The sequence below is a fragment of the Hemitrygon akajei genome, chromosome 11 (assembly GCF_048418815.1).
Source record: "Hemitrygon akajei chromosome 11, sHemAka1.3, whole genome shotgun sequence".
NCBI classification, from domain to species: domain Eukaryota; kingdom Metazoa; phylum Chordata; class Chondrichthyes; order Myliobatiformes; family Dasyatidae; genus Hemitrygon; species Hemitrygon akajei.
Genome location: NC_133134.1, coordinates 162,661,366 through 162,673,734, shown reverse-complemented (window position 1 = coordinate 162,673,734; position 12,369 = coordinate 162,661,366). Strand labels below are relative to the sequence as shown.

Genomic DNA, 12,369 nt, shown 5'->3' with positions numbered 1-12,369 from the left:
GCTACTACACCACCTCTTACACCACCATTCAGGGCCCCAAACAGTCCCTCCAGTTGAGGCGACAATTCACCTGTGAGTCTGCAGGGGTCATCTACTATATCTGGTGTGGCCTCCTGTATATCGGCGAGACCTGACATAGATTGGGAGACCACTTCACCAAGCACCTACTCTCTGTCTGCTGAAAAAGAAGGATCTCTCACTAGCTGCCCTTTTCAATTCTACCTCCCATTCCCCTTCCAACATGTTAGCCCATTGTCTCCCCAACTGCTGTGATGAGGCCACACTAAGTTTGGAGGAGTAACACCTCATCTGGGTAGCCTCACACCTGATAGCATAAACATTGATTTCTCGAACTTCTAGTATTTGCCCCCTTCCCCATTCCCACTTCCGTTTCCCTTTCTCACCTTATCTCCATACCTGCCCATCACCTCCCTCTGGTATTCCTCCCACTTCCCTCTATACCATTGTCTTATACCCTCTCTTATCAGATTTCCCCTTCTCCAGCCCTTTATCTCTTTCACCTATCAGCTTCCCAGCGCTTTACTTCTCCCCTCCCCCTCTCCTGGTTTCACCTATCTCCTATCCCCATGCACTTCTTCCTCCATTCCCTCCACCTTCCTGCTCTAACTTCTCATCTTTTTTTCCTGGCCTGACTAAGCACTGGCATGACATTTTGCCTGTCAACTGTTATTCTTTTCCATAGATACTGCCTGACCTTCTGAGTTCCTTCAGCATTTTGTGTTTTGCCCAATCAGTCCCTGTCTATCCAAATACTCATAAATCCAGAACCTTAGAATACCTTCCAATAACTTTCCCATTACTGATGCCAGTCTCACTGGCCTATAATATTCTGGTTTATTTTTAGAGCCTTTATTAAACAGCGGTACAATATTAACTATCCTCCAATCCTCCCATACCTTACTTGTCGCTCAGGATGATTTAAATATCTCTGCTTGGGCTCCTGCAACATCTGCACTTGTCTCGCACAGGGAACACTTTGTAAGTTCTTGGGGATTTATCCATCCTAATTTGCCTCCTCCTCCTTTGTTATCTCTCTAGGGTCCATTGCCTAGCTGCCGCTTTTCCTTACTTTTATAGACCATGTGTCCATCTCCCAAAGGTAATTTCTGAGGTAAGGCCATGTTCAGCACAGCTTTGAGGGTCGAAGGGCCTGTATCGTGCTGTAGGTTTTCTATGTTCTCTGATTTCTTCAGTCTGGCCTACTGTGACATTTTCCCTGACCAGTAACACCACACCTCCTCCCCCTTTAATCCCTCCCGCTCTGTCTCATCTAAAACTGTGGAACACCGGAATATTGAGTTGCTAGTCCTGTCTCTCCTGCAAGCAAGTCTCACTGATGGCTACAATATCATAACAGCATGTGTGGATCCATGCCCTAAGCTTATTTGCCTTTCCTACGATACTTCTTACTTTGAAATATACGCAGATCAGAACATTATTCGCACCAACTCAACCTTTTGATTCTTGACTTTGTCTGAGGTCTTAACCACATCTGTCTCCACTAACTGTTCTGGCACTCTGGTTCCCATCCCCCTGCAACTCTAGTTTAAATCCTGTCCCCCACCATGCAGCATTATCAAACCTTCCCACTAGGATATTAGTCCCCCTCCAGTTGAGGTGCAAACCATATCTGAGAAGAATACTGGGAATATAGGTCCATAATTTCAAGATTGGGTTGTATTCCCTGGAGTTCAGGAGAATAAAGGGGGATCTCATAGGAAATTCCAAATGTTAAAAGGCCTGAACAGTTTAGATATGGCATAGTTATTTCCCATGGTAGGGGATTCTAGGACAAGAGGGCACAACTTCAGGATTGAAGAATGTCCTTTTAGAACTGAGATGTGGAGAAATTACTTTAGTCAGAGGGTGGTAAATCTGTGGAATTTTTTGCCATGAGCGACTGTGGAGGCCAAGTCATTGGGTGTATTTAAGGCAGAGATTGATAGGTTCTTGATTAGTCAGGGCATCAAAGGGTATGGGGAGAAGGCAGGGGAGTGGGGATGACTGGAAGAATTGGATCAGCCCATGACTGAATGGCAGAGCAGACTTGATAGACCGAATGGCCTACTTCTGCTCCTGTATCTTATGGTCTTATAATTCATAGACAGTGGCAGCACAAGCAGACAGAGTCGCTAAGAAAGCTTTTGACACATTGGCCTTCATAAGTCAGTGCATTGAGTACAGAAGTTGGAATGCTATGTTGAAATTGTATAGGATGTTGGTGAGGCCTAATTTGTAGTATTGTGTGCTGGTGTGGTCACCTATGTAAAGGAAAGATATAAATAAAGTTGACAGAATACAGAGAAAATTTACAAGGACGTTGCTGGGACTTGAGGGCCTGAGTTATAAGGAGAGATTGGATGGGGTTAGGATTTTATTTCTTGGAACATAGAAGACTGACAGGAGATTTGAGAGAGGTTTACTAAATTATGAGGGGTATAGATAGGGTAAATGCAAGCATTCTCCACTGAGATTGAATGCGACTACAACTAGAGATCGTGGGTTAAGTGTGAAAGGTGAAAAGTTTAAAAGGAACATGAGGGGAAACTTCTTTACTCAGAGGATCGAGGGAGTGTGGAATGAGCTCCCAGTGCAAGTTGTGCATGCAAACTCAATTTCAAAGTTGAAGAGAAGTTTGGATATATACATGGATGGTAGGAGTATGGAGGCCTATAGCAAGTTGATGGGAGCAGGCAGTTTAAATGGTTCAGCACAGAGTAGATGGGACAAAGTGCCTGTTTCTGTGCTGTATTTTTCTCTGACCTGTGACTCAAGAGGATGCCACTATGACTGAGGATCCAGAGAGAAGCACGGCACATCCTCAGGTAGGGAAGGGGAGGAAGGTGGGGTGATGTGGTCCCGTTGGATCAGGATGGGAGAGAAAAGAATAAAGGGGAAAAGGGACAGAGGGGGAGCAGTTACTGGGAGTTTGAGAATTCAATGTTCACGTGCCAGGTTGAAGATTACCCAGGTAGATCATGAGGTGCATTTTTTGGCAAAATGCAACAGGCTACAGTGATGACCTGGTTTGCCCAGAAAAACCTGCAAAACAGAATTTGAGCAACACACACAAAATACTGGACAATTCGGCAGGCCAGGCAGCAACTATAGAAAAGAGCATAGTCGATGTTTCAGGCCGAGACCCTTCAGCAGGACTGTACTCTCTTCCATAGATAGCGTCTGGCCTGCTGAGTTCCTCCAGCATTTTGTGTGTGGTGCTCAGACTTCCAGCATCTGCAGATTTTCTCTTGTTTGAAAATGGAATGTGGTTTTTAAATGAACAACGAAAGAATGAAGGGCAACAGGGGAAAGACCAGGGCAGTGGGATTTATTCACAAATAGGTGGCAAAGGCTGGATGGCCTTGTACTGTGAAGTGAACATCCAGGATTAAAGAGTAAATTCTGGTGAAACTTAAGGACAGAAGTACTCACCTGTGAGTTCGGTGTAAGCCTCCATGACATCAATGGCTTTTGACATTCTATACTGCTCCCCACCTGAGCTGCTGATCAGGATGTGTGGATCTGCCAACACCATTGCTTCCGTGATCCTAATGGATGAACATGTTGAGAATCGTGTCAGTACTGTTGTCCACACAGCCTCCTTCTGATATTAACAGCAAACACAAGAAATGGATGTGGGAATGGCCTCAGCTTACTTGGGCTATGGGAGAGGAAGGGTAAGGAAACATGTGTTCAGATTCACCACTCATCAGCAACACCCGAGTGAACACTGCAACAAACACTCCTCGTTCTGGTTAGTAAAGGGTGTGACCACATTATCTGCCAGTTAGTAGCCATAGGTTGACCCATGTGGTCACAGTGCCTTTCACCAGCACAAGGGCTGGGAGAAGATGAGTGGGTGGACACAAGGGTGTAAAATGAGTGAAAGCACCGTACCAGCCACACTGCAGGAATACTCACATGCTCTCAATGATGTTGACCACTCTGTGCTGATAGGCCCTGCGATGCAAGGCACTACATGTGTAAACTATGTTGTACTAGCTACCCTGGCATTCTGGTTCCCATTCCCCTGCAACCCTAGTATAAACTCCCCTGAGCAGCACTAGCAAACCTTCAAGAAAGGATATTGGTCCCCCTCCAGTACAGGTGCAAAGTCTCCTCTCTGTACAACTCTCACCTTCTCCGCAAGAGAGCCCAATGATCCAAAAATCGGAAGCCCTCCCTCCTGCACCATCTTCTTAGCCATGTGTTAAACTGCATTTTCTTCCTATTTCTGTCCTCACCTGCACGTGACACTGGCAGCAATCCTGAAATCACCCCCATGTAGAAGCTCTCCTTTAAATTAGCACATAAACCCTTGAATCCACCCCACAGGACCTTGTCACCCCTCCTGAGTATGTTATTTATACCGACATGGGACATGACCTCTGGATGTTCCCCATAAGAATGCTTTTGACTCATTTCAAATGTCCCTGAGAGGGTATATACAATCCCAGAACTGCATTCTCATCACCAGAACCCCCTCTCTGTTCCCCTAACCAATGGCTCCACACTTATGTCTGAGACTGACTCATCACTGCTTCCTCAATTCCAGGTCTACTAATACTGGACAAGTCCAACGACGGCAGTGACAGCCACATCATGCAAATGAATAGTAGTGATCGGGGGAGAAAAAGATTAATTCAATCATTTAGCTCTCCAGCTTATACTCCAATTCCATAGTTCAACAGTGTCACTTACTTTTGAGCCCTTAGAATGATTTATTTATTAACAAAATATACTTTAATCACAATAAAATAATTTATAATAAACCATTCAATAACTCTAAATACTTTACAGACATTGACATTACATTCTATGCAGTTTAAAAACTTCAGCCACTCATGTGGCACTCTGCTGATTCATATTGTACAATACAATCATAGTTGAGAGGTATACTCCCGCCACCCAACCCCTCCTACTCCCAGGGGAGAAGAACCCTAAACCGTGGTCCGTCCCCACCAGGCTCTTATGGTGGCTGCACCAAGTTTCAATGCGTCCCTCAGCATGTACTCCTGCAGCCGAGAATGTGCCACAGACATCGCCATGCATGGTAGACCAACAAGTTTCGGGGCGACCAAAGGATTGATGATCTGCCAGCAGCACCGGATGTTTGTCTCTGTATGCGACCCCGAGAACAGCCCGTAGAGCCGAGAGTCCTCTGTTATGCAGCTGCTGGGGATGAAGCGCGACACCAGCCATTTCATCCTCCTCCACACCTTCTCTGCAAACCCACACTGTGAAAAGAGGTGGGTCACTGACTCCTCTTCACTGCTGTCCTCCCGTGGGCAGCGGGATGTGGAGATGATGTTCCGGGTGTACAGGGGGGATCGGACTGGGAGGGCTGTCAGGTTAGGTCTTGGTGCTTGTTGGTGAGGTCTGGCTGTTACATACTCACAGTTTGAACGGGACAGTGGGATGATGTAATGGTCTTGTGAGTGGGGTGATGTTATGTCATGTGATGGCATGTTCCAAACCGTATTTAAACCAAGCCCACGATCTGTGACGCAGTTCTCACTTTTATTTTTGTGCCACGTTGTTGTTGCCGGTCAGAGGTGTGGAGACTCCACCGGTTTTGTTTGTTACATGTTTATTTTTCCCTTAGAGTCCAGTATTGGAGAGTGAAGGCATTACCAGAGTTATCCGAGTTCAAAGATTGGATAAAGTTAATGTCGTTCAGCCTTTTGGGGAATGATAGACCTTTGAATTTGTTCAGGAATTGTGGCATGCATTTGAGTTAAACCCCTGCAGTGACCACCCTCCAGTCAAAAGGTCAGTTCCTTTTATTTCCTCGTGATTTCTGCGAACAAGGCATCTCTCGGCTGTGGGATCGGCAGATCGTCGATACTTTGAAGGAATCGTTTGTTTTGGGGAAGTCTCTCCTTACTGACCGTATAAATCACAAGGACTTTTGAATTTATCACTTTAAGTCTGTGCTTGGATAAGAACTCGTTAAGAACAGTTTCTAAGTTTGAATGTTTGTGCCGCCTAACTGTTAACTTCCGGTTAAGTTACCGGTAGTCATTTGTTTACTTTTCTAAGGTTGAGCAGAGCCTGATGCAGCCAAACATGAAACTGGTCATCAGGATGAGGGTGACATTGGAAACATTTTCTCCCTCATTGTCCAGGGACTTGTGCATGGTGACCCATCTGACCCACTCCATCTTTGATCGCCATATGAACCTGAAGACAGCTCGGGTGATTTTCGAGCTACAGGAGCAGGGGACAGGCCATACTTGCGCCAAGTACAGCAGCCCTGAGAGCACCTCACTCCTGATGACCAGGTTCTTGCCCATTATCGAAAGGGAGTGCCCTCCCCACAATCCCAGTTTCTGCTTTATCTTGGCAGTCCGCTCCAGCCAGTTCTTATTGCTCGCCTCGCAACCCCCCTCCCGAACCAGATCCCCAACACCCTCATGTAATCAGACCTGATGGTGAAGGGGACACTGGATCGGTCGGACCAGTTGCTGAAGAGCATGGCTTTGCTCTTCGTGTGGTTGACCCTGGCCCCCAACGCCAGCTCAAACTGGTCGCAGATGTTAATCAGCCTGTAAACTTACCTTGGATCAGAGCACAAGATGGTGACGTTGTCAATGTACAGAGTGGTTTTCACTTGGGACCCTCCTGCCTGGCAGTGTCGCCCCTCTTATGCCCTCATCTTTCCTGATGGCTTCAGCAAAGGGTTCTATACAGCATACAAACAAGACAGGGGAGAGAGGGCAGCCCTGCCTGACTCCAGACTCCAGAAGCTGTCTTTTTCCCACCCATTGACCCGGTCTACACTATAGATGTCTGTGTAGAGCAGTTTGATCCTATTCCGGACTCCCTCCCCAAATCCCATTTTGGAGAGTATGTCTGCCATGTACATGTGTGATGTCCTGTCAAAGGCTTTCTCCTGGTCCAAGCTGACCCGGCAGGCGTCCACCCCACTGTCCTGCACGTAGGCGATGGTGTCCCTCAGCAGCGCGAGGCTGTCCGAGATCTTTCTGCCTGGTACAGCACAGGTTTGGTCCGGGTGGATCACCTGTAGAGCAGACTTGACCCTGTTGGCAATAGCCTTGGACAGAATCTTGTAATCCACATTTAGGAGTGATATTGGCCTCCAATTTTTAATGTCATCCCTTTCCCCTTCTGGTTGTAGGTGAGGGTAATGATGCCCTTCCGATATGCTGCCGGCTAGAAGCATTGTCAGGATCCGATCCAGAACCGTGTTCCAGGTTTTGATCCGGTCCAGGGGCTCCGGACTCTGGGTCCTGCAGTTGTCCCTCCCGTCACCTGTGATCTAGTTAGGACCCTCCTGGTTCAAGGAGACACACCTGTAACTCATTGAGCTGCAGGTGTTTATAAGGGGCCTTGGGACTGGGACCAGACGGGTGGTCGTTTTCTTCTGTTTGCGCCGGCTCCGAACTCGTCTCTGCATTCTGTTATCCCGCTCGGGCTCAGACCTATTCTTCATCATGCTTCTCTGCCCGTACCAGTACTGCCAGGTTGGTCCACTCTCCCACCTTTCTTCTCATGCGCTGGTCCCGCTTCTCCGCTCGGTTTTTGTATTTCGCGCGGTCATGCTGTCTGCCGGCCATTTCCGAATTTCCCGTTGTCATGGCTGTTGTGTTGGTCGACCTGGATCTATGTCCGTCCCTATCCCTTGCCTCCATCGGGCAGCTCCGGCCGATGGGCCGTGGCCCAGCGGGGGTTCTGCCTGTTCCTATCCCTTGCCTCTGTCGGGCGGCTTCTGCCTGCTCCTATCCCTTGCCTCTGTCAGGCGGCTTCTGCCTGCTCCTATCCCTTGCCTCTGTCGGGCGGCTTCTGCCTGTTCCTATCCCTTGCCTCTGTCGGGCGGCTTCTGCCTGCTCCTATCCCTTGCCTCTGTCAGGCGGCTTCTGACTGTTCCTATCCCTTGCCTCTGTTGGGCGGCTTTTGCCTGTTCCTATCCCTTGCCTCTGTCAGGCGGCTTCTGACTGTTCCTATCCCTTGCCTCTGTCGGGCGGCTTCTGCCTGCTCCTATCCCTTGCCTCTGTCAGGCGGCTTCTGACTGTTCCTATCCCTTGCCTCTGTTGGGCGGCTTTTGCCTGTTCCTATCCCTTGCCTCCGTCGGGCGGCTCCAGCCGATGGGCCGTGGCCCAGTGGGGGTTCTGCCTGTTCCTATCTCTTGCCTCCGTCGGGCGGTTCCGGCCGACCCGCTGTAGCCCGGCGGGGGTTCTCCCCCCTCCTTCTCTTCCGCCCGAACTCTGGGATAGTGCCCGCACCCGCCTAAGGGTCCGCGTCGTGCCCAGGCCTCCGGTGTTTCCGCCTGGGAGGCGCCCCTACCTGGGATACATGCGGCCCGCCCAGGGAGGGCTCTCCGCTAGCCTATCGCCACCTAGACCTGCCTGCCTGAACCTCGAGGACCTGCCTGCCTGAACCCTGAACTCCGGGGACCTGTCTGCCTGCCTGAACCCTGAACTCCGGGGACCTGTCTGCCTGCCTGCCTGAACCCGGGGACTTGTCTGCCTGCCTACCTGAACCCCGGGGACTTGTCTGCCTGCCTACCTGAACCCCGGGGACTTGTCTGCCTGCCTGCCTGAACCCGGGGACCTGTCTGCCTGCCTGAACCCCGGGAACCTGTCTGCATGCCTGAACCCGGGGACCTGTCTGCCTGCCTGAACCCAGGGACCTGTCTGCCTGCCTGCCTGAACCCAGGGACCTGTCTGCCTGCCTGCCTGAACCCCGGGGACTTGTCTGCCTGAACCCTGAACCCCGGGGATCTGTCTGCCTGAACCCTGAACCCCGGGGACTTGTCTGCCTGAACCCTGAACCCCGGGGACTTGTCTGCCTGCCTGCCTGAACCCCGGGGACCTGTCTGCCTGCCTGCCTGAACCCCGGGGACTTGTCTGCCTGAACCCTGAAACCGGGGACCTGTCTGCCTGAACCCTGAACCCCGGGGACCTGTCTGCCTGCCTGCCTGAACCCGGGGACCTGTCTGCCTGAACCCTGAACCCCGGGGACTTGTCTGCCTGAACCCTGAACCCCGGGGACTTGTCTGCCTGAACTCTGAATCCGGGGACCTGTCTGCCTGAACCCTGAACCCCGGGGACTTGTCTGCCTGAACCCTGAACCCCGGGGACTTGTCTGCCTGAACCCTGAACCCGGGGACCTGTCTGCCTGAACCCTGAACCCCAGGGACTTGTCTGCCTGAACCCTGAACCCCGGGGACTTGTCTGCCTGAACCCTGAACCCGGGGACCTGTCTGCCTGAACCCTGAACCCCGGGGACTTGTCTGCCTGAACCCTGAACCCCGGGGACTTGTCTGCCTGCCTGCCTGAACCCCGGGGACTTGTCTGCCTGAACCCTGAAACCGGGGACCTGTCTGCCTGAACCCTGAACCCCGGGGACCTGTCTGCCTGCCTGCCTGAACCCGGGGACCTGTCTGCCTGAACCCTGAACCCCGGGGACTTGTCTGCCTGAACCCTGAACCCCGGGGACTTGTCTGCCTGAACTCTGAACCCGGGGACCTGTCTGCCTGAACCCTGAACCCCGGGGACTTGTCTGCCTGAACCCTGAACCCCGGGGACTTGTCTGCCTGAACCCTGAACCCCGGGGACCTGTCTGCCTGAACCCTGAACCCCGGGGACTTGTCTGCCTGAACCCTGAACCCCGGGGACCTGTCTGCCTGAACCCTGAACCCCGGGGACTTGTCTGCCTGAACCCTGAACCCCGGGGACTTTGCCTGCCTGCCTGAACCCCGGGGACCTGTCTGCCTGAACCCTGAACCCCGGGGACTTGTCTGCCTGAACCCTGAACCCGGGGACCTGTCTGCCTGCCTGCCTGAACCCGGGGACCTGTCTGCCTGCCTGCCTGAACCCTGAACCCGGGGACCTGTCTGCCTGTCTTCCTGAACCCGGGGACTTGTCTGCCTGCCTGCCTGAACCCGGGGACTTGTCTGCCTGCCTGCCTGAACCCGGGGACCTGTCTGCCTGAACCCTGAACCCCCGGGGACCTGTCTGCCTGCCTACCTGAACCCCGGGGACCTGTCTGCCTGAACCCTGAACCCCGGGGATCTGTCTGCCTGAACCCTGAACCCCGGGGATCTGTCTGCCTGAACCCTGAACCCCGGGGACTTGTCTGCCTGCCTGCCTGAGCCCTGAACCCCGGGGACTTAACTGCCTGCCTGAACCCGGGGACCTGTCTGCCTGCCTGCCTGAACCCGGGGACCTGTCTACCTGTCTGCCTGAACCCCGAACCCCGGGGACTTGTCTGTCTGTCTTCCTGAACCCGGGGACTTGTCTGCCTGCCTGCCTGAACCCGGGGACTTGTCTGCCTGCCTGCCTGAACCCGGGGACTTGTCTACCTGAACCCCGGGGACCTTCCTGCCTGCCTGAACCCTGAACCCCGGGGACCTGCCTGCCTGAACCCCGGGGACCTTCCTGCCTGCCTGAACCCGGGGAGCCTTCCTGCCTGCCTGAACCCCGGGAGCCTGTCTACCTGAACCTGAACTTCGGGAGCCGCTCCACTCCGCCTGCCTGAACTCTATCTGCCTGAACCCCAGCTACTCTTAAGTGCCATGGCATCCCCATCCTGTCCTACCCCTAGTACTTCAGTGCCTGCGTCCTGCGTTTGGGTCCATCCGGTTCCACAGAGCCGAATACAACTCAAATGGTAAGCCATCACCTCCGGGAGTCTTACCCAACTCAAAGGAACGGATGGAGCCAGTCAGCTCGTCCAGGGTCAGTGGCTGCTCCAGACTCTCCCGCTTGCTGTGGTCTAAGACCTGCGTGATAGGCGACAGGAAGTTGCGGGAGGCTGTGGAGTCTGTGGCCTTTTCTCCGTACAGACCGGCATAGAAGGAATAAGTGGAGATGTGGAGAAAGCGAACCAGCTGAACAACTTCTTCAATAGGTTCGACAGCACAATCTCACCCTCACTGCAGAACTCCACACCAGGCTTACTTCCCTCACAGGAAAATATCCACTCACAGGAGACCTGGCCCACGTCCAGGTTTACGGCTGCACAGGTGGAAGGTCAACTGAGGAAGATCTGTACCAGCAAGGCGGCTGGACCGGATGGAGTTTCCCCACGATTACTAAGGGCCTGTGCGACTGAACTGGGAGAACCACTACAGCGCATCTTCAACATGAGTCTAGATCAGAGAAGAGTACCCAGACAGTGGAAAACATCTTGTATTGTCCCGGTACCGAAGAAACCACAACCAAAGGAGTTGAATGACTTCAGACCTGTTGCCTTGACGTCGCACGTGATGAAGACCATGGAGCGGCTGATAATACAGAATCTGAGGCCACAAACCAGGCACGCCCGGGATCCGCTTCAGTTTGCGTATAAGGAGAAGGTGGGAGTGGAGGATGCTATCACGTATTTGCTGCACAAATCACTCTCTCACCTAGATGGGGTCAGTTGTGCTGTGAGGATTACATTCCTTGACTTCTCTAGTGCCTTTAACACCATCCAGCCCAAGATCTTAAAGCACAAACTAACGGAGATGGGAGTAGACTCTTACATGGTGGATTGGATAGTGGACTACTTGACAGATAGACCTCAGTATGTGCGGTTGGGAGACTGTAGGTCTGACACAGTGGTCAGCAGCACAGGAGCGCCACAGGGAACCGTACTCTCTCCGGTCCTGTTCACCCTGTACACATCTGACTTCCAATATAACTCGGAGTCCTGCCATGTGCAGAAGTTCGCTGATGACACGGCCATAGTGGGGTGTGTCAGGAATGGACAGGAGGAGGAGTATAGGAAACTGATACAGGACTTTGTGATATGGTGCAACTCAAACTACCTGCGTCTCAATGTCACCAAGACCAAGGAGATGGTGGTGGACTTTAGGAGATCTAGGACTCATATGGAGCCAGTGATCATTAATGGAGAATGTGTGGAGCAGGTTAAGACCTACAAGTATCTGGGAGTACAGTTGGACGAGAAGCTAGACTGGACTGCCAACACAGATGCCTTGTGCAGGAAGGCACAGAGTCGACTGTACTTCCTTAGAAGGTTGGCGTCATTCAATGTCTGCAGTGAGATGCTGAAGATGTTCTATAGGTCAGTTGTTGAGAGCGCCCTCTTCTTTGTGGTGGCGTGTTGGGGAGGAAGCATTAAGAAGAAGGACGCCTCACGTCTTAATAAGCTGATAAGGAAGGCGGGCTCTGTCGTGGGCAAAGTACTGGAGAGTTTAACATCGGTAGCTGAGCGAAGGGCGCTGAGTAGGCTACGGTCAATTATGGAAAACCCTGAACATCCTCTACATAGCACCATCCAGAGACAGAGAAGCAGTTTCAGCGACAGGTTACTGTCGATGCAATGCTCCTCAGACAGGATGAAGAGGTCAATACTCCCCAATGCCATTAGGCTTTA

General features: G+C 52.0%; 1 long non-coding RNA gene across 1 annotated transcript in view; it reads right to left on the bottom strand.

Moving 5' to 3' along the window:
* The window catches only part of LOC140736213 (uncharacterized), a 32,452-nt gene that overhangs the window by 1,805 nt on the left and 18,278 nt on the right, over positions 1-12,369 (bottom strand). The window contains exon 2 of the long non-coding RNA XR_012100906.1: positions 3,454-3,569. This is a non-coding gene — a long non-coding RNA (uncharacterized lncRNA). The remainder of the gene's footprint in view (positions 1-3,453; positions 3,570-12,369) is intronic.